The sequence below is a fragment of the Pseudophryne corroboree genome, unplaced genomic scaffold (genome assembly GCF_028390025.1).
Source record: "Pseudophryne corroboree isolate aPseCor3 unplaced genomic scaffold, aPseCor3.hap2 scaffold_758, whole genome shotgun sequence".
In the NCBI taxonomy this organism is placed as follows: Eukaryota; Metazoa; Chordata; class Amphibia; order Anura; family Myobatrachidae; genus Pseudophryne; species Pseudophryne corroboree.
Window position 1 is genome coordinate 203,896 of NW_026970337.1, and position 23,743 is coordinate 227,638.

Consider the following 23,743-nt stretch of genomic DNA (forward strand, 5'->3'; position numbering starts at 1 on the left):
GCTGCCTTAATTGGATCTCCTTCACTTTACAGGGGGGTACCCTAGCAGCGACCCTCCCCAGCTCTAGCCCAACTCCTACTTACCTGCCAGGTGAGATACTATGATCATGAAGGTGCTTCTCCCAGGGCAAGGCTAACCCATTGCACTCTGGGTGTGCTGCTCCTGCGATTTCCCCAAATGTGGGAAACTTGACTGTATAATTTGTGTTTCCCCTGGTCGGCTCTCGTATAATTCAGATCTCTTTGTCTCAGGTCTCTCTCCAGCCTAGTTTGCTGTCTGTTTCCACTTCTCTTTTCTTGAGCCGCTTACTTCTATGCCCTTGCGCACTATCCTGACTTCTCCTCCTGTCTGCTTACTTTGTGCCTTCCAACGCACAATGCGAACTACAGGTAGTGCTGCAGGGCCCACACCCTTTTACTTGCCTTACAGAGCAGCTCTGGAGCTGTTACAGTGCCCAGCTGCTGCAAGAAATCAGCTTGAATGCTTCAGGGGCTGGGGCATAGCCAACATGAGCCCCACACCAAAGGAGGGTGGAGGTGTTTAATGCAAACTAGGGGTCAGCCAAGCGCCGCAAAAGGCCACCATGCCCTGCACGCCCCTTTTCTCTTTTCATATGCAGACGAGGGTTGAAGCCAACTTTGACCCACTGCTTGGATGACATCACCATATGCAAATCCATCTGCGGCAGGCCTTCCCCCAGGAATGCTTGCACTAGTTGTTGCATTTGGTTTGTTGTTTGGGGGTGCTTCAGTATTAGGCAGTCCTCTGCCCTCCCATGTTCATCTGAAAATATATGTTCTCCCTGCAGTTGTTGTCCCAAGATGAGAGTTCCCTTGTGCTGCCTCAGTTGAATCTCCTTTACTTGACAGAGATGTGCATGAGCAGCGGCCCTCCCCAGCCCTATTCCAAATCATACTTATTTTGCATAGGAGATACCATGGTCATGAAGATTTTTCTCCCAGGGTGAGGTTCATTCATTGCATTTTGGGTATGCTGACCCCTGTGATTTCCCCAAATGTGGGAAACTTGACTGCATTATTTGTGGTAGTGGGAGACTGTGTTTGTGCTTTCCTCTGGTCAGCTCTGGTAAAAGTCAGATTTCTTTGTCTCAGATCTTCCTCTAGCCTTGTTCTTCTTTCGAGAGTTCCCTGGTGCTGCCTCAGTTGGATCTCCTTCACTTCACAGGGGGGAACCCGAGCAGCGACCCTCCCCAGCTCTAGCCCAACTCCTACTTACCTGCCAGGTGAGATACTATGATCATGAAGGTGCTTCTCCCAGGGCAAGGCTCAACCATTGCACTCTGGGTGTGCTGCTCCTGCGATTTCCCCAAATGTGGGAAACGTGACTGCATAATTTGTGTTTCCCCTCGTCGGCTCTCGTATAATTCAGATCTCTTTGTCTCAGGTCTCTCTCCAGCCTAGTTTGCTGTCTGTTTCCACTTCTCTTTTCTTGAGCCGCTCCCTTCTATGCCCTTGCGCACTATCCTGACTTCTCCCGTCTGCTTACTTCGTGCCTTCCAACGCACAATGCGAACTACAGGTAGTGCTGCAGGGCCCACACCCTTTTACTTGCCTTACAGAGTAGCTCTGGAGCAGTTACAGTGCCCAGCTGCTGCAAGAAATCAGCTTGAATGCTTCAGGGGCTGGGGCATAGCCAACATGAGCCCCACACCGAAGGAGGGTGGAGGTGTGTAATGCGAACTAGGGGTCATCCAAGCGCTGCAAAAGGCCGCCATGCCCTGCACGCCCCTTTTCTCTTTTCATATGCAGACGAGGGTTGAAGCCAACTTTGACCCACTGCTTGGATGACATCACCATATGCAAATCCATCTGCTGCAGGCCTTCCCCCAGGAATGCTTGCACTAGTTGTTGCATTTGGTTTGTTGTTTGGGGGTGCTTCAGTATTAGGCAGCCTTCTGCCCTCACATGTTCATCTGAAAATATGTGTTCTCCCTGCAGTTGTTGTCCCCAGATGAGAGTTCCCTTGTGCTGCCTCAGTTGAATCTCCTTTACTTGACAGAGATGTGCCTGAGCAGCGGCCCTCCCCAGCCCTATCCCAAATCATACTTATTTTGCATAGGCGATACCATGGTCATGAAGATTGTTCTCCCAAGGTGAGGTTCATTCATTGCATTCTGGGTATGCTGACCCCTGTGATTTCCCCAAATGTGGGAAACTCGACTGCATTATTTGTGGTAGTGGGGGACTGTGTTTGTGCTTTCCTCTGGTCAGCTCTGGAAAAAGTCAGATTTCTTTGTCTCAGATCTTCCTCTAGCCTTGTTCTTCTTTCGAGAGTTCCCTTGTGCTGCCTCAGTTGGATCTCTTTCACTTGACAGGGGGGTGCCCGAACAGCGACCCTCCCCAGCTCTAGCCCAACTCCTACTTACCTGCCAGGTGAGATACTATGATCATGAAGGTGCTTCTCCCAGGGCAAGGCTCACCCATTGCACTCTGGGTGTGCTGCCCCTGCGATTTCCCTAAATGTGGGAAACTTGACTGCATAATTTGTGTTTCCCCTGGTCGGCTCTCGTATAATTCAGATCTCTTTGTCTCAGGTCTCTCTCCAGCCTAGTTTGCTGTCTGTTTCCACTTCTCTTTTCTTGAGCCGCTCCCTTCTATGCCCTTGCGCACTATCCTGACTTCTCCTCCTGTCTGCTTACTTTGTGCCTTCCAACGCACAATGCGATCTACAGGTAGTGCTGCAGGGCCCAGACCCTTTTACTTGCCTTACAGAGCAGCTCTGGAGCTGTTACAGTGCCCAGCTGCTGCAAGAAATCAGCTTGAATGCTTCAGGGGCTGGGGCATAGCCAACATGAGCCCCACACCAAAGGAGGGTGGAGGTGTTTAATGCAAACTAGGGGTCAGCCAAGCGCCGCAAAAGGCCACCATGCCCTGCACGCCCCTTTTCTCTTTTCATATGCAGACGAGGGTTGAAGCCAACTTTGACCCACTGCTTGGATGACATCACCATATGCAAATCCATCTGCGGCAGGCCTTCCCCCAGGAATGCTTGCACTAGTTGTTGCATTTGGTTTGTTGTTTGGGGGTGCTTCAGTATTAGGCAGCCTTCTGCCCTCCCATGTTCATCTGAAAATATATGTTCTCCCTGCAGTTGTTGTCCCAAGATGAGAGTTCCCTTGTGCTGCCTCAGTTGAATCTCCTTTACTTGACAGAGATGTGCCTGAGCAGCGGCCCTCCCCAGCCCTATCCCAAATCATACTTATTTTGCATAGGCGATACCATGGTCATGAAGATTGTTCTCCCAAGGTGAGGTTCATTCATTGCATTCTGGGTATGCTGACCCCTGTGATTTCCCCAAATGTGGGAAACTCGACAGCATTATTTGTGGTAGTGGGGGACTGTGTTTGTGCTTTCCTCTGGTCAGCTCTGGAAAAAGTCAGATTTCTTTGTCTCAGATCTTCCTCTAGCCTTGTTCTTCTTTCGAGAGTTCCCTTGTGCTACCTCAGTTGGATCTCTTTCACTTGACAGGGGGGTGCCCGAACAGCGACCCTCCCCAGCTCTAGCCCAACTCCTACTTACCTGCCAGGTGAGATACTATGATTATGAAGGTGCTTCTCCCAGGGCAAGGCTCACCCATTGCACTCTGGGTGTGCTGCCCCTGCGATTTCCCTAAATGTGGGAAACTTGACTGCATAATTTGTGTTTCCCCTGGTCGGCTCTCGTATAATTCAGATCTCTTTGTCTCAGGTCTCTCTCCAGCCTAGTTTGCTGTCTGTTTCCACTTCTCTTTTCTTGAGCCGCTCCCTTCTATGCCCTTGTGCACTATCCTGACTTCTCCTCCTGTCTGCTTACTTTGTGCCTTCCAACGCACAATGCGATCTACAGGTAGTGCTGCAGGGCCCAGACCCTTTTACTTGCCTTACAGAGCAGCTCTGGAGCTGTTACAGTGCCCAGCTGCTGCAAGAAATCAGCTTGAATGCTTCAGGGGCTGGGGCATAGCCAACATGAGCCCCACACCAAAGGAGGGTGGAGGTGTTTAATGCAAACTAGGGGTCAGCCAAGCGCCGCAAAAGGCCACCATGCCCTGCACGCCCCTTTTCTCTTTTCATATGCAGACGAGGGTTGAAGCCAACTTTGACCCACTGCTTGGATGACATCACCATATGCAAATCCCTCTGCGGCAGGCCTTCCCCCAGGAATGCTTGCACTAGTTGTTGCATTTGGTTTGTTGTTTGGGGGTGCTTCAGTATTAGGCAGCCGTCTGCCCTCCCATGTTCATCTGAAAATATGTGTTCTCCCTGCAGTTGTTGTCCCTAGATGAGAGTTCCCTTGTGCTGCCTCAGTTGAATCTCCTTAACTTGACAGAGATGTGCCTGAGCAGCGGCCCTCCCCAGCTCTATCCCAAATCATACTTATTTTGCATAGGAGATACCATGGTCATGAAGATTATTCTCCCAGGGTGAGGTTCATTCATTGCATTCTGGGTATGCTGACCCCTGTGATTTCCCCAAATGTGGGAAACTCGACTGCTTTATTTGTGGTAGTGGGGGACTGTGTTTGTGTTTTCCTCTGGTCAGCTCTGGTAAAAGTCAGATTTCTTTGTTTCAGAGCCTTGTTCTTCTTTTGAGAGTTCCCTTGTGCTGCCTCAGTTGGATCTCCTTCACTTCACAGGGGGGAACCCGAGCAGCGACCCTCCCCAGCTCTAGCCCAACTCCTACTTACCTGCCAGGTGAGATACTATGATCATGAAGGTGCTTCTCCCAGGGCAAGGCTCAACCATTGCACTCTGGGTGTGCTGCTCCTGCGATTTCCCCAAATGTGGGAAACTTGACTGCATAATTTGTGTTTCCCCTCGTCGGCTCTCGTATAATTCAGATCTCTTTGTCTCAGGTCTCTCTCCAGCCTAGTTTGCTGTCTGTTTCCACTTCTCTTTTCTTCAGCCGCTCCCTTCTATACCCTTGTGCACTATCCTGACTTCTCCTCCCGTCTGCTTACTTTGTGCCTTCCAATGCACAATGCAAACTACAGGTAGTGCTGCAGGGCCCACACCCTTTTACTTGCCTTACAGAGCAGCTCTGGAGCTGTTACAGTGCCCAGCTGCTGCAAGAAATCTGCTTGAATGCTTCAGGGGATGGGGCATGGCCAACATGAGCCCCACACCAAAGGAGGGTGGAGGTGTTTAATGCGAACTAGGGGTCATCCAAGCACCGCAAAAGGCCGCCATGCCCTGCACGCCCCTTTTCTCTTTTCATATGCAGATGAGGGTTGAAGCCAACTTTGACCCACTGCTTGTATGACATCACCGTATGCAAATCCGTCTTCTGCAGAACTTCCCCCAGGAATGCTTGCACTAGTTGTTGCATTTGGTTTGTTGTTTGGGGGTGCTTCAGTATTAGGCAGCCTTCTGCCCTCCCATGTTCATCTGAAAATATGTGTTCTCCCTGCAGTTGTTGTCCCCAGATGAGAGTTCCCTTGTGCTGCCTCAGTTGAATCTCCTTTACTTGACAGAGATGTGCATGAGCAGCGGCCCTCCCCAGCCCTATTCCAAATCATACTTATTTTGCATAGGAGATACCATGGTCATGAAGATTGTTCTCCCAGGGTGAGGTTCATTCATTGCATTTTGGGTATGCTGACCCCTGTGATTTCCCCAAATGTGGGAAACTCAACTGCATTATTTGTGGTAGTGGGGGACTGTGTTTGTGCTTTCCTCTGGTCAGCTCTGGTAAAAGTCAGATTTCTTTGTCTCAGATTTTCCTCTTGCCTTGTTCTTCTTTCGAAAGTTCCCTTGTGCTGCCTCAGTTGGATCTCATTCACTTGACAGGGGGGTACCCGAGCAGCGACCCTCCCCAGCTCTAGCCCAACTCCTACTTACCTGCCAGGTGAGATACTATGATCATGAAGGTGCTTCTCCCAGGGCAAGGCTCACCCATTGCACTCTGGGTGTGCTGCTCCTGCGATTTCCCCAAATGTGGGAAACTTGACTGCATAATTTGTGTTTCCCCTGGTCGGCTCTCGTATAATTCAGATCTCTTTGTCTCAGGTCTCTCTCCAGCCTAGTTTGCTGTCTGTTTCCACTTCTCTTTTCTTCAGCCGCTCCCTTCTATACCCTTGTGCACTATCCTGACTTCTCCTCCCGTCTGCTTACTTTGTGCCTTCCAATGCACAATGCAAACTACAGGTAGTGCTGCAGGGCCCACACCCTTTTACTTGCCTTACAGAGCAGCTCTGGAGCTGTTAAAGTGCCCAGCTGCTGCAAGAAATCAGCTTGAATGCTTCAGGGGCTGGGGCATAGCCAACATGAGCCCCACACCGAAGGAGGGTGGAGGTGTTTAATGCAAACTAGGGGTCGGTCAAGCGCCGCAAAAGGCCACCATGCCCTGCACGCCCCTTTTCTGTTTTCATATGCAGACGAGGGTTGAAGCCAACTTTGACCCACTGCTTGGATGACATCACCATATGCAAATCCATCTGCGGCAGGCCTTCCCCCAGGAATGCTTGCACTAGTTGTTGCATTTGGTTTGTTGTTTGGGGGTGCTTCAGTATTAGTCAGCCTTCTGCTCCACCCTCCTTTGGTGTGGGGCTCATGTTGGCCATGTCCCATCCCCTGAAGCATTCAAGCAGATTTCTTGCAGCAGCTGGGCACTGTAACAGCTCCAGAGCTGCTCTGTAAGGCAAGTAAAAGGGTGTGGGCCCTGCAGCACTACCTGTAGTTTGCATTGTGCATTGGAAGGCACAAAGTATGCAGACGGGAGGAGAAGTCAGGATAGTGCACAAGGGTATAGAAGGGAGCGGCTGAAGAAAAGAGAAGTGGAAACAGACAGCAAACTAGGCTGGAGAGAGATCTGAGACAAAGAGATCTGAATTATACGAGAGCCGACCAGGGGAAACACAAATTATGCAGTCAAGTTTCCCACATTTGGGGAAATCGCAGGGGCTGCACACCCAGAGTGCAATGGGTGAGCCTTGCCCTGGGAGAAGCACCTTCATGATCATAGTATCTCACCTGGCAGGTAAGTAGGAGTTGGGCTAGAGCTGGGGAGGGTCGCTGCTCGGGCACCCCCCTGTTAAGTGAAGGAGATCCAACTGAGGCAGCACAAGGGAACTCTCAAAAGAAGAACAAGGCTAGAGGAAGATCTGAAACAAAGAAATCTGACTTTTACCAGAGCTGACCAGAAGAAAACACAAACACAGTCCCCCACTACCACAAATAAAGCAGTCGAGTTTCCCACATTTGGGGAAATCACAGGGGTCAGCATACCCAAAATGCAATGAATGAACCTCACCTCGACTGCTTTATTTGTGGTAGTGGGGGACTGTGTTTGTGTTTTCTTCTGGTCAGCTCTGGTAAAAGTCAGATTTCTTTGTTTCAGATCTTCCTCTAGCCTTGTTCTTCTTTTGAGAGTTCCCTTGTGCTGCCTCAGTTGGATCTCCTTCACTTAACAGGGGGGTGCCCGAGCAGCGACCCTCCCCAGCTCTAGCCCAACTCATACTTACCTGCCAGGTGAGATACTATGATCATGAAGGTGCTTCTCCCAGGGCAAGGCTCACCCATTGCACTCTGGGTGTGCTGCCCCTGCGATTTCCCCAAATGTGGGAAACTTGACTGCATAATTTGTGTTTCCCCTGGTCGGCTATCGTATAATTCAGATCTCTTTGTCTCAGATCTCTCTCCAGCCTAGTTTGCTGTCTGTTTCCACTTCTCTTTTCTTCAGCCGCTCCCTTCTATACCCTTGTGCACTATCCTGACTTCTCCTCCCGTCTGCTTACTTTGTGCCTTCCAATGCACAATGCAAACTACAGGTAGTGCTGCAGGGCCCACACCCTTTTACTTGCCTTACAGAGCAGCTCTGGAGCTGTTAAAGTGCCCAGCTGCTGCAAGAAATCAGCTTGAATGCTTCAGGGGCTGGGGCATAGCCAACATGAGCCCCACACCGAAGGAGGGTGGAGGTGTTTAATGCAAACTAGGGGTCGGTCAAGCGCCGCAAAAGGCCACCATGCCCTGCACGCCCCTTTTCTGTTTTCATATGCAGACGAGGGTTGAAGCCAACTTTGACCCACTGCTTGGATGACATCACCATATGCAAATCCATCTGCGGCAGGCCTTCCCCCAGGAATGCTTGCACTAGTTGTTGCATTTGGTTTGTTGTTTGGGGGTGCTTCAGTATTAGTCAGCCTTCTGCTCCACCCTCCTTTGGTGTGGGGCTCATGTTGGCCATGTCCCATCCCCTGAAGCATTCAAGCAGATTTCTTGCAGCAGCTGGGCACTGTAACAGCTCCAGAGCTGCTCTGTAAGGCAAGTAAAAGGGTGTGGGCCCTGCAGCACTACCTGTAGTTTGCATTGTGCATTGGAAGGCACAAAGTAAGCAGACGGGAGGAGAAGTCAGGATAGTGCACAAGGGTATAGAAGGGAGCGGCTGAAGAAAAGAGAAGTGGAAACAGACAGCAAACTAGGCTGGAGAGAGATCTGAGACAAAGAGATCTGAATTATACGAGAGCCGACCAGGGGAAACACAAATTATGCAGTCAAGTTTCCCACATTTGGGGAAATCGCAGGGGCTGCACACCCAGAGTGCAATGGGTGAGCCTTGCCCTGGGAGAAGCACCTTCATGATCATAGTATCTCACCTGGCAGGTAAGTAGGAGTTGGGCTAGAGCTGGGGAGGGTCGCTGCTCGGGCACCCCCCTGTTAAGTGAAGGAGATCCAACTGAGGCAGCACAAGGGAACTCTCAAAAGAAGAACAAGGCTAGAGGAAGATCTGAAACAAAGAAATCTGACTTTTACCAGAGCTGACCAGAAGAAAACACAAACACAGTCCCCCACTACCACAAATAAAGCAGTCGAGTTTCCCACATTTGGGGAAATCACAGGGGTCAGCATACCCAAAATGCAATGAATGAACCTAACCTCGACTGCTTTATTTGTGGTAGTGGGGGACTGTGTTTGTGTTTTCTTCTGGTCAGCTCTGGTAAAAGTCAGATTTCTTTGTTTCAGATCTTCCTCTAGCCTTGTTCTTCTTTTGAGAGTTCCCTTGTGCTGCCTCAGTTGGATCTCCTTCACTTAACAGGGGGGTGCCCGAGCAGCGACCCTCCCCAGCTCTAGCCCAACTCATACTTACCTGCCAGGTGAGATACTATGATCATGAAGGTGCTTCTCCCAGGGCAAGGCTCACCCATTGCACTCTGGGTGTGCTGCCCCTGCGATTTCCCCAAATGTGGGAAACTTGACTGCATAATTTGTGTTTCCCCTGGTCGGCTATCGTATAATTCAGATCTCTTTGTCTCAGATCTCTCTCCAGCCTAGTTTGCTGTCTGTTTCCACTTCTCTTTTCTTCAGCCGCTCCCTTCTATACCCTTGTGCACTATCCTGACTTCTCCTCCCGTCTGCTTACTTTGTGCCTTCCAATGCACAATGCAAACTACAGGTAGTGCTGCAGGGCCCACACCCTTTTACTTGCCTTACAGAGCAGCTCTTGAGCTGTTACAGTGCCCAGCTGCTGCAAGAAATCTGCTTGAAAGCTTCAGGGGATGGGGCATGGCCAACATGAGCCCCACACCAAAGCAGGGTGCAGCAGAAGGCTGCCTAATACTGAAGCACCCCCAAACAACAAACCAAATGCAACAACTAGTGCAAGCATTCCTGGGGGAAGGCCTGCCGCAGATGGATTTGCATATGGTGATGTCATCCAAGCAGTGGGTCAAAGTTGGCTTCAACCCTCATCTGCATATGAAAACAGAAAAGGGGCGTGCAGGGCATGGTGGCCTTTTGCGGCGCTTGACTGACCCCTAGTTTGCATTAAACACCTCCACCCTCCTTCGGTGTGGGGCTGATGTTGGCTATGCCCCAGCCCCTGAAGCATTCAAGCTGATTTCTTGCAGCAGCTGGGCACTGTAACAGCTCCAGAGCTGCTCTGTAAGGCAAGTAAAAGGGTGTGGGCCCTGCAGCACTACCTGTAGTTTGCATTGTGCATTGGAAGGCACAAAGTAAGCAGACGGGAGGAGAAGTCAGGATAGTGCACAAGGGTATAGAAGGGAGCGGCTGAAGAAAAGAGAAGTGGAAACAGACAGCAAACTAGGCTGGAGAGAGACCTGAGACAAAGAGATCTGAATTATACGAGAGCCGACGAGGGGAAACACAAATTATGCAGTCAAGTTTCCCACATTTGGGGAAATCGCAGGAGCAGCACACCCAGAGTACAATGGGTGAGCCTTGCCCTGGGAGAAGCACCTTAATGATCATAGTATCTCACCTGGCAGGTAAGTAGGAGTTGGGCTAGAGCTGGGGAGGGTCGCTGCTCGGGTACCCCCCTGTAAAGTGAAGGAGATCCAACAAAGGCAGCACAAGGGAACTCTCGAAAGAAGAACAAGGCTAGAGGAAAATGTGAGACAAAGAAATCTGACTTTTACTAGAGCTGACCAGAGGAAAGCACAAACACAGTCCCCCACTACCACAAATAATGCAGTTGAGTTTCCCACATTTGGGGAAATCACAGGGGTCAGCATACCCAAAATGCAATGAATGAACCTCACCCTGGGAGAAAAATCTTCATGACCATGGTATCTCCTATGCAAAATAAGTATGATTTGGAATAGGGCTGGGGAGGGCCGCTGCTCGTGCACATCTCTGTCAAGTAAAGGAGATTCAACTGAGGCAGCACAAGGGAACTCTCATCTGGGGACAACAACTGCAGGGAGAACATATATTTTCAGATGAACATGGGAGGGCAGAAAGCTGCCTAATACTGAAGCACCCCCAAACAACAAACCAAATGCAACAACTAGTGCAAGCATTCCTGGGGGAAGGCCTGCCGCAGATGGATTTGCATATGGTGATGTCATCCAAGCAGTGGGTCAAAGTTGGCTTCAACCCTCGTCTGCATATGAAAAGAGAAAAGGGGCGTGCAGGGCATGGTGGCCTTTTGCGGCACTTGGCTGACCCCTAGTTTGCATTAAACACCTCCACCCTCCTTTGGTGTGGGGCTCATGTTGGCTATGCCCCAGCCCCTGAAGCATTCAAGCTGATTTCTTGCAGCAGCTGGGCACTGTAACAGCTCCAGAGCTGCTCTGTAAGGCAAGTAAAAGGGTGTGGGCCCTGCAGCACTACCTGTAGTTCGCATTGTGCGTTGGAAGGCACAAAGTAAGCAGACAGGAGGAGAAGTCAGGATAGTGCGCAAGGGCATAGAAGGGAGCGGCTCAAGAAAAGAGAAGTGGAAACAGACAGCAAACTAGGCTGGAGAGAGACCTGAGACAAAGAGATCTGAATTATACGAGAGCCGACCAGGGGAAACACAAATTATGCAGTCAAGTTTCCCACATTTGGGGAAATCGCAGGAGCAGCACACCTAGAGTGCAATGGGTGAGCCTTGCCCTGGGAGAAGCACCTTCATGATCATAGTATCTCACCTGGCAGGTAAGTAGGAGTTGGGCTAGAGCTGGGGAGGATCGCTGCTCGGGTACCCCCCTGTAAACTGAAGGAGATCCAACTGAGGCAGCACAAGGGAACTCTCGAAAGAAGAACAAGGCTAGAGGAAAATCTGAGACAAAGAAATCTGACTTTTACCAGAGCTGACCAGAGGAAAGCACAAACACAGTCCCCCACTACCACAAATAATGCAGTCAAGTTTCCCACATTTGGGGAAATCACAGGGGTCAGCATACCCAAAATGCAATGAATGAACCTCACCCTGGGAGAACAATCTTCATGACCATGGTATCTCCTATGCAAAATAAGTATGATTTGGAATAGGGCTGGGGAGGGCCGCTGCTCATGCACATCTCTGTCAAGTAAAGGAGATTCAACTGAGGCAGCACAAGGGAACTCTCATCTGGGGACAACAACTGCAGGGAGAACACATATTTTCAGATGAACATGGGAGGGCAGAAGGCTGCCTAATACTGAAGCACCCCCAAACAACAAACCAAATGCAACAACTAGTGCAAGCATTCCTGGGGGAAGTTCTGCAGAAGACGGATTTGCATACGGTGATGTCATCCAAGCAGTGGGTCAAAGTTGGCTTCAACCCTCATCTGCATATGAAAAGAGAAAAGGAGCATGCAGGGCATGGCGGCCTTTTGCGGTGCTTGGATGACCCCTAGTTCGCATTAAACACCTCCACCCTCCTTTGGTGTGGGGCTCATGTTGGCCATGCCCCATCCCCTGAAGCATTCAAGCTGATTTCTTGCAGCAGCTGGGCACTGTAACATCTCCAGAGCTGCTCTGTAAGGCAAGTAAAAGGGTGTGGGCCCTGCAGCACTACCTGTAGTTTGCATTGTGCATTGGAAGGCACAAAGTAAGCAGACGGGAGGAGAAGTCAGGATAGTGCACAAGGGTATAGAAGGGAGCGGCTGAAGAAAAGAGAAGTGGAAACAGACAGCAAACTAGGTTGGAGAGAGACCTGAGACAAAGAGATCTGAATTACACGAGAGCCGACCAGGGGAAACACAAATTATGCAGTCAAGTTTCCCACATTTGGGGAAATCGCAGGGGCAGCACACCCAGAGTGCAATGGGTGAGCCTTGCCCTGGGAGAAGCACCTTCATGATCATAGTATCTCACCTGGCAGGTAAGTAGGAGTTGGGCTAGAGCTGGGGAGGGTCTCTGCTTGGGCACCCCCCTGTCAAGTGAAGGAGATCCAACTGAGGCAGCACAAGGGAACTCTCGAAAGAAGAACAAGGCTAGAGGAAGATCTGAACAAAGAAATCTGACTTTTACCAGAGCTGACCAGAGGAAAACACAAACACAGTCCCCCACTACCACAAATAAAGCAGTCGAGTTTCCCACATTTGGGGAAATCACAGGGGTCAGCATACCCATAATGCAATGAATGAACCTCACCCTGGGAGAATAATCTTCATGACCATGGTATCTCCTATGCAAAATAAGTATGATTTGGGATAGAGCTGGGGAGGGCCGCTGCTCAGGCACATCTCTGTCAAGTAAAGGAGATTCAACTGAGGCAGCACAAGGGAACTCTCATCTGGGGACAACAACTGCAGGGAGAACACATATTTTCAGATGAACATGGGAGGGCAGAAGGCTGCCTAATACTGAAGCACCCCCAAACAACAAACCAAATGCAACAACTAGTGCAAGCATTCCTGGGGGAAGTTCTGCAGAAGACGGATTTGCATACGGTGATGTCATCCAAGCAGTGGGTCAAAGTTGGCTACAACCCTCATCTGCATATGAAAAGAGAAAAGGGGCGTGCAGGGCATGGCGGCCTTTTGCGGTGCTTGGATGACCCCTAGTTCGCATTAAACACCTCCACCCTCCTTTGGTGTGGGGCTCATGTTGGCCATGCCCCATCCCCTGAAGCATTCAAGCTGATTTCTTGCAGCAGCTGGGCACTGTAACAGCTCCAGAGCTGCTCTGTAAGGCAAGTAAAAGGGTGTGGGCCCTGCAGCACTACCTGTAGTTTGCATTGTGCATTGGAAGGCACAAAGTAAGCAGACGGGAGGAGAAGTCAGGATAGTGCACAAGGGTATAGAAGGGAGCGGCTGAAGAAAAGAGAAGTGGAAACAGACAGCAAACTAGGCTGGAGAGAGACCTGAGACAAAGAGATCTGAATTATACGAGAGCCGACCAGGGGAAACACAAATTATGCAGTCAAGTTTCCCACATTTGGGGAAATCACAGGAGCAGCACACCCAGAGTACAATGGGTGAGCCTTGCCCTGGGAGAAGCACCTTCATGATCATAGTATCTCACCTGGCAGGTAAGTAGGAGTTGGGCTAGAGCTGGGGAGGGTCGCTGCTCGGGTACCCCCCTGTAAAGTGAAGGAGATCCAACTGAGGCAGCACAAGGGAACTCTCGAAAAAAGAACAAGGCTAAAGGAAAATCTGAGACAAAGAAATCTGACTTTTACCAGAGCTGACCAGAGGAAAGCACAAACACAGTCTCCCACTACCACAAATAATGCAGTCAAGTTTCCCACATTTGGGGAAATCACAGGGGTCAGCATACCCAAAATGCAATGAATGAACCTCACCCTGGGAGAAAAATCTTCATGACCATGGTATCTCCTATGCAAAATAAGTATGATTTGGAATAGGGCTGGGGAGGGCCGCTGCTCATGCACATCTCTGTCAAGTAAAGGAGATTCAACTGAGGCAGCACAAGGGAACTCTCATCTTGGGACAACAACTGCAGGGAGAACATATATTTTCAGATGAACATGGGAGGGCAGAAGGCTGCCTAATACTGAAGCACCCCCAAACAACAAACCAAATGCAACAACTAGTGCAAGCATTCCTGGGGGAAGGCCTGCCGCAGATGGATTTGCATATGGTGATGTCATCCAAGCAGTGGGTCAAAGTTGGCTTCAACCCTCGTCTGCATATGAAAAGAGAAAAGGGGCGTGCAGGGCATGGTGGCCTTTTGCGGCGCTTGGCTGACCCCTAGTTTGCATTAAACACCTCCACCCTCCTTTGGTGTGGGGCTCATGTTGGCTATGCCCCAGCCCCTGAAGCATTCAAGCTGATTTCTTGCAGCAGCTGGGCACTGTAACAGCTCCAGAGCTGCTCTGTAAGGCAAGTAAAAGGGTGTGGGCCCTGCAGCACTACCTGTAGTTTGCATTGTGCATTGGAAGGCACAAAGTAAGCAGACGGGAGGAGAAGTCAGGATAGTGCACAAGGGTATAGAAGGGAGCGGCTGAAGAAAAGAGAAGTGGAAACAGACAGCAAACTAGGCTGGAGAGAGACCTGAGACAAAGAGATCTGAATTATACGAGAGCCGACGAGGGGAAACACAAATTATGCAGTCAAGTTTCCCACATTTGGGGAAATCGCAGGAGCAGCACACCCAGAGTGCAATGGTTGAGCCTTGCCCTGGGAGAAGCACCTTCATGATCATAGTATCTCACCTGGCAGGTAAGTAGGAGTTGGGCTAGAGCTGGGGAGGGTCGCTGCTCGGGTTCCCCCCTGTGAAGTGAAGGAGATCCAACTGAGGCAGCACCAGGGAACTCTCGAAAGAAGAACAAGGCTAGAGGAAGATCTGAGACAAAGAAATCTGACTTTTACCAGAGCTGACCAGAGGAAAGCACAAACACAGTCCCCCACTACCACAAATAATGCAGTCGAGTTTCCCACATTTGGGAAAATCACAGGGGTCAGCATACCCAGAATGCAATGAATGAACCTCACCCTGGGAGAACAATCTTCATGACCATGGTATCTCCTATGCAAAATAAGTATGATTTGGGATAGGGCTTGTGAGGGCAGCTGCTCAGGCACATCTCTGTCAAGTAAAGGAGATTCAACTGAGGCAGCACAAGTGAACTCTCATCTGGGGACAACAACTGCAGGGAGACCACATCTTTTCAGATGAACATGGGAGGGCGGAAGGCTGCCTAATACTGAAGCACCATCAAATATCAAACCATATGCAACAACTAGTACAAGCACTCCTGGGGGAAGGTCTGCAGCAGACGGATTTGCATACGGTGATGTTATCCAAGCAGTGGGCCAAAGTTGACTGGAACCCTCATCTGCATATGAAAAGAGAAAAGGGGCATGCAGGGCATGGCGGCCTTTTGCAGTGCTTGGATGACCCCTAGTTCGCATTAAACACCTCCCCCCTCCTTTGGTGTGGGGCTCATGTTGGCCATGCCCCATCCCCTGAAGCATTCAAGCTGATTTCTTGCAGCAGCTGGGCACTGTAACAGCTCCAGAGCTGCTCTGTAAGGCAAGTAAAAGGGTGTGGGCCCTGCAGCACTACCTGTAGTTTGCATTGTGCATTGGAAGGCACAAAGTAAGCAGACGGGAGGAGAAGTCAGGATAGTGCACAAGGGTATAGAAGGGAGCGGCTGAAGAAAAGAGAAGTGGAAACAGACAGCAAACTAGGCTGGAGAGAGACCTGAGACAAATAGATCTGAATTATACGAGAGCCGACCAGGGGAAACACAAATTATGCAGTCAAGTTTCCCACATTTGGGGAAATCGCAGGGGCAGCACACCCAGAGTGCAATGGGTGAGCCTTGCCCTGGGAGAAGCACCTTCATGATCATAGTATCTCACCTGGCAGGTAAGTAGGAGTTGGGCTAGAGCTGGGGAGGGTCGCTGTTCGGGCACCCCCCTGTCAAGTGAAAGAGATCCAACTGAGGCAGCACAAGGGAACTCTCGAAAGAAGAACAAGGCTAGAGGAAGATCTGAGACAAAGAAATCTGACTTTTACCAGAGCTGACCAGAGGAAAGCACAAACACAGTCCCCCACTACCACAAATAATGCAGTCGAGTTTCCCACATTTGGGAAAATCACAGGGGTCAGCATACCCAGAATGCAATGAATGAACCTCACCCTGGGAGAACAATCTTCATGACCATGGTATCTCCTATGCAAAATAAGTATGATTTGGGATAGGGCTGGTGAGGGCCGCTGCTCAGGCACATCTCTGTCAAGTAAAGGAGATTCAACTGAGGCAGCACAAGGGAACTCTCATCTGGGGACAACAACTGCAGGGAGACCACATCTTTTCAGATGAACATGGGAGGGCGGAAGGCTGCCTAATACTGAAGCACCATCAAATATCAAACCATATGCAACAACTAGTACAAGCACTCCTTGGGGAAGGTCTGCAGCAGACGGATTTGCATACGGTGATGTTATCCAAGCAGTGGGCCAAAGTTGACTGGAACCCTCATCTGCATATGAAAAGAGAAAAGGGGCATGCAGGGCATGGCGGCCTTTTGCAGTGCTTGGATGACCCCTAGTTCGCATTAAACACCCCCACCCTCCTTTGGTGTGGGGCTCATGTTGGCCATGCCCCATCCCCTGAAGCATTCAAGCTGATTTCTTGCAGCAGCTGGGCACTGTAACAGCTCCAGAGCTGTTCTGTAAGGCAAGTAAAAGGGTGTGGGCCCTGCAGCACCACCTGTTGTTCGCATTGTGCGTTGGAAGGCACAAATTAAGCAGACGGGAGGAGAAGTCAGGATAGTGCGCAAGGGCATACTTTTCTCTTAGTCCGGGGGCAAGGCTTCAAAATGGGGTCTGCAACGGAGGAGACACAGGGGGCGTGGTCACAGCAGCTTTTCTCTACAGCCTGCACCAGCAGGAGCCTACACCATTTTTTATGATCACGCTGAACTGCAGTGCGACTGCAATTACAGCATGGTCAAGAAGGGAGGCGTCATGCTGGGTGGCCATGCCCTGTCACTGTGCAGGAGCCAGCACAGCTCACACACTAGTCCCCGGGTGCAGCCCCCAACCCCCGGGACACCCGGAGCAACAAAATGTAGATTCAGGCCACCAGGCCACGCCCCTACCTATGAAACCATGCCTCCTTTTTACCATTGCGCTGTTTATCTGCGCGCACTGCATTACAATCTCCCTCGCCACCTTTCTGGGTGTCACCAGTGATAGTGACACCTCTGCCATGCTTGTAGCAGCTGGTCCTAAGATCTACGCCTCAAGCCCTGAGTGTTTGCCCTTGTGACTTGTTGATCATCATAGCGAAGCAGATGCTTACAGAAAACTGCAGGGGCTTAGATTGAAAATAAAAAAATTGATGGGTATAAGGTAGAGAGGAGCGGGTTCGGTTCTCCGAGAACCGAATTCCCCACGAACTCCACGTGGTTTACACTGGTCCGAGGCAGGCTCGGTTGTTCCCGCCTGACTCGGAAAACCTGAACAAGGGAAAATGTCATCATCCCGCTGTCGGATTCTTGCGAGATTCGGATTCCATATAAAGAGCTGCGCGTTGCTGCCATTTTTACTCGTGCATTGAAGAGAGAGCGGAGAGGACGTGGCTATGTTCTCTCAGTGGAAATCTCAATATCAGTGCTCAGTATCAGTGGTTACTTATTGCTGCTCAGTAATACTAGTAGTGTGTCTCTCCTGCTCAGTGTCAGTTCTCAGTAGTATCCTCATCAGTGCTCAGTATCACTGCTCATTGTCTTGTGCTGCATTGTGGTGCTCAGCATACAACAGTACATTACTAATAGTCCAGTGCTGCATCTTGCTGCTCATGTTGGCTATGCCCCAGCCCCTGAAGCATTCAAGCTGATTTCTTGCAGCAGCTGGGCACTGTAACAGCTCCAGAGCTGCTCTGTAAGGCAAGTAAAAGGGTGTTGGCCCTGCAGCACTACCTGTAGTTTGCATTGTGCGTTGGAAGGCACAAAGTAAGCAGACAGGAGAAGTCAGGAGAGTGCACAAGGGCATAGAAGGCAGGGGCTCAAGAAAAGAGAAGTGGAAACAGACAGCAAACTAGGCTGGAGAGAGACCTGAGACAAAGAGATCTGAATTATACGAGTAGCCGACCAGAGGAAACACAAATTATGCAGTCAAGTGTCCCACATTTGGGGAAATCGTAGGAGCAGCACACCCAGAGTGCAATGGGTGAGCCTTGCCCTGGTAGAAGCACCTTCCTGATCATAGTATCTCACTTGGCAGGTAAGTAGGAGTTGGGCTTGAGCTGGGGAGGGTCGCTGCTCGGGCACCCCCCTGTCAAGTGAAGGAGATCCAACTGAGGCAGCACAAGGAAACTCTCAAAAAAAGAACAAGGCTAGAGGAAGATCTGAGACAAAGAAATCTGACTTTTACCAGAGCTGACCAGAGGAAAGCACAAACACAGTCCCCCACTACCACAAATAATGCAGTCGAGTTTCCCACATTTGGGGAAATCACAGGGGTCAGCATACCCAGAATGCAATGAATGAACCTCACCCTGGGAGAACAATCTTCATGACCATGGTATCTCCTATGCAAAATAAGTATGATTTGGGATAGGGCTGGGGAGGGCCGCTGCTCAGGCACATCTCTTTCAAGTAAAGGAGATTCAACTGAGGCAGCACAAGGGAACTCTCATCTGGGGACAACAACTGCAGGGAGAACACATATTTTCAGATGAACATGGGAGAGCTGAAGGCTGCCTAATACTGAAGCACCCCAAACAACAAACCAAATGCAACAACTAGTACAAGCATTCCTGGGGGAAGGTCTGCAGAAGACGGATTTGCATACGGTGATGTCATCCAAGCAGTGGGCCAAAGTTGGCTGGAACCCTCATCTGCATATGAAAAGAGAAAAGGGGTATGCAGGGCATGGCGGCCTTTTGCGGCGCTTGGATGACCCTTAGTTCGCATTAAACACCTCCACCCTCCGTCGGTGTGGGGCTCATGTTGGCTATGCCCCAGCCCCTGAAGCATTCAAGCTGATTTCTTGCAGCAGCTGGGCACTGTAACAGCTCCAGAGCTGCTCTGAAAGGCAAGTAAAAGGGTGTGGGCCCTGCAGCACTACCTGTAGTTTGCATTGTGCGTTGGAAGGCACAAAGTAAGCAGACAGGAGAAGTCAGGAGAGTGCACAAGGGCATAGAAGGCAGCGGCTCAAGAAAAGAGAAGTGGAAACAGACAGCAAACTAGGCTGGAGAGAGACCTGAGACAAAGAGATCTGAATTATACGAGTAGCCGACTAGAGGAAACACAAATTATGCAGTCAAGTGTCCCACATTTGGGGAAATCGTAGGAGCAGCACACCCAGAGTGCAATGGGTGAGCCTTGCCCTGGGAGAAGCACCTTCCTGATCATAGTATCTCACCTGGCAGGTAAGTAGGAGTTGGGCTAGAGATGGGGAGGGTCGCTGCTCGGGCACCCCCCTGTCAAGTGAAGTTCTGCAGAAGACGGATTTGCATACGGTGATGTCATCCAAGCAGTGGGTCAAAGTTGGCTTCAACCCTCATCTGCATATGAAAAGAGAAAAGGGGCGTGCAGGGCATGGCGGCCTTTTGCGGTGCTTGGATGACCCCTAGTTCGCATTAAACACCTCCACCCTCCTTTGGTGTGGGGCTCATGTTGGCCATGCCCCATCCCCGGAAGATGAACATGGGAGGGCAGAAGGCTGCCTAATACTGAAGCACCCCCAAACAACAAACCAAATGCAACAACTAGTGCAAGCATTCCTGGGGGAAGGCCTGCCGCAGATGGATTTGCATATGGTGATGTCATCCAAGCAGTGGGTCAAAGTTGGCTTCAACCCTCGTCTGCATATGAAAAGAGAAAAGGGGCGTGCAGGGCATGGTGGCCTTTTGCGGCGCTTGGCTGACCCCTAGTTTGCATTAAACACCTCCACCCTCCTTTGGTGTGGGGCTCATGTTGGCTATGCCCCAGCCCCTGAAGCATTCAAGCTGATTTCTTGCAGCAGCTGGGCACTGTAACAGCTCCAGAGCTGCTCTGTAAGGCAAGTAAAAGGGTGTGGGCCCTGCAGCACTACCTGTAGTTTGCATTGTGCATTGGAAGGCACAAAGTAAGCAGACGGGAGGAGAAGTCAGGATAGTGCACAAGGGTATAGAAGGGAGCGGCTGAAGAAAAGAGAAGTGGAAACAGACAGCAAACTAGGCTGGAGAGAGACCTGAGACAAAGAGATCTGAATTATACGAGAGCCGACGAGGGGAAACACAAATTATGCAGTCAAGTTTCCCACATTTGGGGAAATCGCAGGAGCAGCACACCCAGAGTGCAATGGTTGAGCCTTGCCCTGGGAGAAGCACCTTCATGATCATAGTATCTCACCTGGCAGGTAAGTAGGAGTTGGGCTAGAGCTGGGGAGGGTCGCTGCTCGGGTTCCCCCCTGTGAAGTGAAGGAGATCCAACTGAGGCAGCACCAGGGAACTCTCGAAAGAAGAACAAGGCTAGAGGAAGATCTGAGACAAAGAAATCTGACTTTTACCAGAGCTGACCAGAGGAAAGCACAAACACAGTCCCCCACTACCACAAATAATGCAGTCGAGTTTCCCACATTTGGGAAAATCACAGGGGTCAGCATACCCAGAATGCAATGAATGAACCTCACCCTGGGAGAACAATCTTCATGACCATGGTATCTCCTATGCAAAATAAGTATGATTTGGGACAGGGCTGGTGAGGGCAGCTGCTCAGGCACATCTCTGTCAAGTAAAGGAGATTCAACTGAGGCAGCACAAGTGAACTCTCATCTGGGGACAACAACTGCAGGGAGACCACATCTTTTCAGATGAACATGGGAGGGCGGAAGGCTGCCTAATACTGAAGCACCATCAAATATCAAACCATATGCAACAACTAGTACAAGCACTCCTGGGGGAAGGTCTGCAGCAGACGGATTTGCATACGGTGATGTTATCCAAGCAGTGGGCCAAAGTTGACTGGAACCCTCATCTGCATATGAAAAGAGAAAAGGGGCATGCAGGGCATGGCGGCCTTTTGCAGTGCTTGGATGACCCCTAGTTCGCATTAAACACCTCCCCCCTCCTTTGGTGTGGGGCTCATGTTGGCCATGCCCCATCCCCTGAAGCATTCAAGCTGATTTCTTGCAGCAGCTGGGCACTGTAACAGCTCCAGAGCTGCTCTGTAAGGCAAGTAAAAGGGTGTGGGCCCTGCAGCACTACCTGTAGTTTGCATTGTGCATTGGAAGGCACAAAGTAAGCAGACGGGAGGAGAAGTCAGGATAGTGCACAAGGGTATAGAAGGGAGCGGCTGAAGAAAAGAGAAGTGGAAACAGACAGCAAACTAGGCTGGAGAGAGACCTGAGACAAATAGATCTGAATTATACGAGAGCCGACCAGGGGAAACACAAATTATGCAGTCAAGTTTCCCACATTTGGGGAAATCGCAGGGGCAGCACACCCAGAGTGCAATGGGTGAGCCTTGCCCTGGGAGAAGCACCTTCATGATCATAGTATCTCACCTGGCAGGTAAGTAGGAGTTGGGCTAGAGCTGGGGAGGGTCGCTGCTCGGGTACCCCCCTGTCAAGTGAAGGAGATCCAACTGAGGCAGCACAATGGAACTCTCGAAAGAAGAACAAGGCTAGAGGAAAATCTGAGACAAAGAAATCTGACTTTTACCAGAGATGACCAGAGGAAAGCACAAACACAGTCCCCCACTACCACAAATAATGCAGTCAAGTTTCCCACATTTGGGGAAATCACAGGGGTCAGCATACCCAAAATGCAATGAATGAACCTCACCCTGGGAGAACAATCTTCATGACCATGGTATCTCCTATGCAAAATAAGTATGATTTGGAATAGGGCTGGGGAGGGCCGCTGCTCATGCACATCTCTGTCAAGTAAAGGAGATTCAACTGAGGCAGCACAAGGGAACTCTCATCTGGGGACAACAACTGCAGGGAGAACACATATTTTCAGATGAACATGGGAGGGCAGAAGGCTGCCTAATACTGAAGCACCCCCAAACAACAAACCAAATGCAACAACTAGTGCAAGCATTCCTGGGGGAAGTTCTGCAGAAGACGGATTTGCATACGGTGATGTCATCCAAGCAGTGGGTCAAAGTTGGCTTCAACCCTCATCTGCATATGAAAAGAGAAAAGGGGCGTGCAGGGATGGCGGCCTTTTGCGGTGCTTGGATGACCCCTAGTTCGCATTAAACACCTCCACCCTCCTTTGGTGTGGGGCTCATGTTGGCCATGCCCCATCCCCTGAAGCATTCAAGCTGATTTCTTGCAGCAGCTGGGCACTGTAACAGCTCCAGAGCTGCTCTGTAAGGCAAGTAAAAGGGTGTGGGCCCTGCAGCACTACCTGTAGTTTGCATTGTGCATTGGAAGGCACAAAGTTAGCAGACGGGAGGAGAAGTCAGGATAGTGCACAAGGGTATAGAAGGGAGCGGTTGAAGAAAAGAGAAGTGGAAACAGACAGCAAACTAGGCTGGAGAGAGACCTGAGACAAAGAGATCTGAATTATACGAGAGCCGACCAGGGGAAACACAAATTATGCAGTCAAGTTTCCCACATTTGGGGAAATCGCAGGGGCAGCACACCCAGAGTGCAATGGGTGAGCCTTGCCCTGGGAGAAGCACCTTCATGATCATAGTATCTCACCTGGCAGGTAAGTAGGAGTTGGGCTAGAGCTGGGGAGGGTCGCTGTTCGGGCACCCCCCTGTCAAGTGAAAGAGATCCAACTGAGGCAGCACAAGGGAACTCTCGAAAGAAGAACAAGGCTAGAGGAAGATCTGAGACAAAGAAATCTGACTTTTACCAGAGCTGACCAGAGGAAAGCACAAACACAGTCCCCCACTACCACAAATAATGCAGTCGAGTTTCCCACATTTGGGAAAATCACAGGGGTCAGCATACCCAGAATGCAATGAATGAACCTCACCCTTGGAGAACAATCTTCATGACCATGGTATCTCCTATGCAAAATAAGTATGATTTGGGATAGGGCTGGTGAGGGCAGCTGCTCAGGCACATCTCTGTCAAGTAAAGGAGATTCAACTGAGGCAGCACAAGTGAACTCTCATCTGGGGACAACAACTGCAGGGAGACCACATCTTTTCAGATGAACATGGGAGGGCGGAAGGCTGCCTAATACTGAAGCACCATCAAATATCAAACCATATGCAACAACTAGTACAAGCACTCCTGGGGGAAGGTCTGCAGCAGACGGATTTGCATACGGTGATGTTATCCAAGCAGTGGGCCAAAGTTGACTGGAACCCTCATCTGCATATGAAAAGAGAAAAGGGGCATGCAGGGCATGGCGGCCTTTTGCAGTGCTTGGATGACCCCTAGTTCGCATTAAACACCTCCCCCCTCCTTTGGTGTGGGGCTCATGTTGGCCATGCCCCATCCCCTGAAGCATTCAAGCTGATTTCTTGCAGCAGCTGGGCACTGTAACAGCTCCAGAGCTGCTCTGTAAGGCAAGTAAAAGGGTGTGGGCCCTGCAGCACTACCTGTAGTTTGCATTCTAGTGTCTTTCGTTTGGGAGAAAAATGCAAAGGTACAATACAGCTTTTCCTTGCCGATATCTCTCTTTTGCAAAGAGCTAGGCATTGGAAAATTCAGGGCTATACCGTGT

The 23,743-nt window shown here is 50.4% G+C and overlaps 31 non-coding genes and 5 pseudogenes across 31 annotated transcripts; 13 read left to right on the forward strand and 23 right to left on the reverse strand.

Moving 5' to 3' along the window:
- The first annotated feature begins 75 nt into the window (after window positions 1–75).
- LOC135040686 (U1 spliceosomal RNA) lies at window positions 76–238 on the forward strand. Its single transcript, XR_010234536.1, has one exon. It is a non-coding gene; the product is annotated as a U1 spliceosomal RNA (small nuclear RNA).
- Window positions 239–912: 674 nt separating this feature from the next.
- LOC135040628 (U1 spliceosomal RNA) lies at window positions 913–1,076 on the forward strand. The gene has a single exon (XR_010234480.1). It is a non-coding gene; the product is annotated as a U1 spliceosomal RNA (small nuclear RNA).
- Window positions 1,077–1,228: 152 nt separating this feature from the next.
- On the forward strand, window positions 1,229–1,364 carry LOC135040718 (U1 spliceosomal RNA; annotated as a pseudogene).
- Window positions 1,365–2,062: 698 nt separating this feature from the next.
- Window positions 2,063–2,226, forward strand: LOC135040617 (U1 spliceosomal RNA). Its single transcript, XR_010234470.1, has one exon. It is a non-coding gene; the product is annotated as a U1 spliceosomal RNA (small nuclear RNA).
- Window positions 2,227–2,378: 152 nt separating this feature from the next.
- On the forward strand, window positions 2,379–2,541 carry LOC135040664 (U1 spliceosomal RNA). Its single transcript, XR_010234514.1, has one exon. It is a non-coding gene; the product is annotated as a U1 spliceosomal RNA (small nuclear RNA).
- A 674-nt stretch (window positions 2,542–3,215) lies between these two features.
- On the forward strand, window positions 3,216–3,379 carry LOC135040634 (U1 spliceosomal RNA). The gene has a single exon (XR_010234486.1). It is a non-coding gene; the product is annotated as a U1 spliceosomal RNA (small nuclear RNA).
- Window positions 3,380–3,531: 152 nt separating this feature from the next.
- On the forward strand, window positions 3,532–3,694 carry LOC135040702 (U1 spliceosomal RNA). The gene has a single exon (XR_010234543.1). It is a non-coding gene; the product is annotated as a U1 spliceosomal RNA (small nuclear RNA).
- Window positions 3,695–4,368: 674 nt separating this feature from the next.
- LOC135040791 (U1 spliceosomal RNA) lies at window positions 4,369–4,532 on the forward strand. The gene has a single exon (XR_010234618.1). It is a non-coding gene; the product is annotated as a U1 spliceosomal RNA (small nuclear RNA).
- Window positions 4,533–4,674: 142 nt separating this feature from the next.
- Window positions 4,675–4,810, forward strand: LOC135040698 (U1 spliceosomal RNA; annotated as a pseudogene).
- Window positions 4,811–5,511: 701 nt separating this feature from the next.
- LOC135040620 (U1 spliceosomal RNA) lies at window positions 5,512–5,675 on the forward strand. The gene has a single exon (XR_010234473.1). It is a non-coding gene; the product is annotated as a U1 spliceosomal RNA (small nuclear RNA).
- Window positions 5,676–5,827: 152 nt separating this feature from the next.
- Window positions 5,828–5,990, forward strand: LOC135040660 (U1 spliceosomal RNA). The gene has a single exon (XR_010234510.1). It is a non-coding gene; the product is annotated as a U1 spliceosomal RNA (small nuclear RNA).
- An 828-nt stretch (window positions 5,991–6,818) lies between these two features.
- Window positions 6,819–6,981, reverse strand: LOC135040666 (U1 spliceosomal RNA). The gene has a single exon (XR_010234516.1). It is a non-coding gene; the product is annotated as a U1 spliceosomal RNA (small nuclear RNA).
- A 468-nt stretch (window positions 6,982–7,449) lies between these two features.
- Window positions 7,450–7,612, forward strand: LOC135040643 (U1 spliceosomal RNA). The gene has a single exon (XR_010234494.1). It is a non-coding gene; the product is annotated as a U1 spliceosomal RNA (small nuclear RNA).
- An 828-nt stretch (window positions 7,613–8,440) lies between these two features.
- Window positions 8,441–8,603, reverse strand: LOC135040668 (U1 spliceosomal RNA). The gene has a single exon (XR_010234518.1). It is a non-coding gene; the product is annotated as a U1 spliceosomal RNA (small nuclear RNA).
- A 468-nt stretch (window positions 8,604–9,071) lies between these two features.
- On the forward strand, window positions 9,072–9,234 carry LOC135040645 (U1 spliceosomal RNA). Its single transcript, XR_010234496.1, has one exon. It is a non-coding gene; the product is annotated as a U1 spliceosomal RNA (small nuclear RNA).
- Window positions 9,235–10,089: 855 nt separating this feature from the next.
- On the reverse strand, window positions 10,090–10,225 carry LOC135040703 (U1 spliceosomal RNA; annotated as a pseudogene).
- A 152-nt stretch (window positions 10,226–10,377) lies between these two features.
- Window positions 10,378–10,541, reverse strand: LOC135040748 (U1 spliceosomal RNA). The gene has a single exon (XR_010234576.1). It is a non-coding gene; the product is annotated as a U1 spliceosomal RNA (small nuclear RNA).
- A 674-nt stretch (window positions 10,542–11,215) lies between these two features.
- Window positions 11,216–11,378, reverse strand: LOC135040710 (U1 spliceosomal RNA). Its single transcript, XR_010234549.1, has one exon. It is a non-coding gene; the product is annotated as a U1 spliceosomal RNA (small nuclear RNA).
- Window positions 11,379–11,530: 152 nt separating this feature from the next.
- On the reverse strand, window positions 11,531–11,694 carry LOC135040763 (U1 spliceosomal RNA). The gene has a single exon (XR_010234591.1). It is a non-coding gene; the product is annotated as a U1 spliceosomal RNA (small nuclear RNA).
- Window positions 11,695–12,368: 674 nt separating this feature from the next.
- LOC135040640 (U1 spliceosomal RNA) lies at window positions 12,369–12,531 on the reverse strand. The gene has a single exon (XR_010234492.1). It is a non-coding gene; the product is annotated as a U1 spliceosomal RNA (small nuclear RNA).
- A 151-nt stretch (window positions 12,532–12,682) lies between these two features.
- LOC135040615 (U1 spliceosomal RNA) lies at window positions 12,683–12,846 on the reverse strand. Its single transcript, XR_010234468.1, has one exon. It is a non-coding gene; the product is annotated as a U1 spliceosomal RNA (small nuclear RNA).
- A 674-nt stretch (window positions 12,847–13,520) lies between these two features.
- Window positions 13,521–13,683, reverse strand: LOC135040687 (U1 spliceosomal RNA). The gene has a single exon (XR_010234537.1). It is a non-coding gene; the product is annotated as a U1 spliceosomal RNA (small nuclear RNA).
- Window positions 13,684–13,835: 152 nt separating this feature from the next.
- Window positions 13,836–13,999, reverse strand: LOC135040629 (U1 spliceosomal RNA). Its single transcript, XR_010234481.1, has one exon. It is a non-coding gene; the product is annotated as a U1 spliceosomal RNA (small nuclear RNA).
- Window positions 14,000–14,700: 701 nt separating this feature from the next.
- On the reverse strand, window positions 14,701–14,836 carry LOC135040699 (U1 spliceosomal RNA; annotated as a pseudogene).
- Window positions 14,837–14,988: 152 nt separating this feature from the next.
- On the reverse strand, window positions 14,989–15,152 carry LOC135040701 (U1 spliceosomal RNA). The gene has a single exon (XR_010234542.1). It is a non-coding gene; the product is annotated as a U1 spliceosomal RNA (small nuclear RNA).
- A 674-nt stretch (window positions 15,153–15,826) lies between these two features.
- On the reverse strand, window positions 15,827–15,989 carry LOC135040653 (U1 spliceosomal RNA). The gene has a single exon (XR_010234504.1). It is a non-coding gene; the product is annotated as a U1 spliceosomal RNA (small nuclear RNA).
- Window positions 15,990–16,141: 152 nt separating this feature from the next.
- LOC135040713 (U1 spliceosomal RNA) lies at window positions 16,142–16,305 on the reverse strand. The gene has a single exon (XR_010234551.1). It is a non-coding gene; the product is annotated as a U1 spliceosomal RNA (small nuclear RNA).
- Window positions 16,306–18,189: 1,884 nt separating this feature from the next.
- On the reverse strand, window positions 18,190–18,353 carry LOC135040722 (U1 spliceosomal RNA). The gene has a single exon (XR_010234557.1). It is a non-coding gene; the product is annotated as a U1 spliceosomal RNA (small nuclear RNA).
- Window positions 18,354–18,505: 152 nt separating this feature from the next.
- LOC135040667 (U1 spliceosomal RNA) lies at window positions 18,506–18,669 on the reverse strand. Its single transcript, XR_010234517.1, has one exon. It is a non-coding gene; the product is annotated as a U1 spliceosomal RNA (small nuclear RNA).
- Window positions 18,670–19,339: 670 nt separating this feature from the next.
- LOC135040690 (U1 spliceosomal RNA) lies at window positions 19,340–19,503 on the reverse strand. Its single transcript, XR_010234540.1, has one exon. It is a non-coding gene; the product is annotated as a U1 spliceosomal RNA (small nuclear RNA).
- An 835-nt stretch (window positions 19,504–20,338) lies between these two features.
- On the reverse strand, window positions 20,339–20,474 carry LOC135040700 (U1 spliceosomal RNA; annotated as a pseudogene).
- A 152-nt stretch (window positions 20,475–20,626) lies between these two features.
- LOC135040724 (U1 spliceosomal RNA) lies at window positions 20,627–20,790 on the reverse strand. Its single transcript, XR_010234559.1, has one exon. It is a non-coding gene; the product is annotated as a U1 spliceosomal RNA (small nuclear RNA).
- Window positions 20,791–21,464: 674 nt separating this feature from the next.
- On the reverse strand, window positions 21,465–21,627 carry LOC135040654 (U1 spliceosomal RNA). Its single transcript, XR_010234505.1, has one exon. It is a non-coding gene; the product is annotated as a U1 spliceosomal RNA (small nuclear RNA).
- A 152-nt stretch (window positions 21,628–21,779) lies between these two features.
- LOC135040764 (U1 spliceosomal RNA) lies at window positions 21,780–21,943 on the reverse strand. Its single transcript, XR_010234592.1, has one exon. It is a non-coding gene; the product is annotated as a U1 spliceosomal RNA (small nuclear RNA).
- A 673-nt stretch (window positions 21,944–22,616) lies between these two features.
- Window positions 22,617–22,779, reverse strand: LOC135040651 (U1 spliceosomal RNA). The gene has a single exon (XR_010234502.1). It is a non-coding gene; the product is annotated as a U1 spliceosomal RNA (small nuclear RNA).
- Window positions 22,780–22,931: 152 nt separating this feature from the next.
- Window positions 22,932–23,095, reverse strand: LOC135040760 (U1 spliceosomal RNA). Its single transcript, XR_010234588.1, has one exon. It is a non-coding gene; the product is annotated as a U1 spliceosomal RNA (small nuclear RNA).
- Window positions 23,096–23,743: the final 648 nt, after the last annotated feature.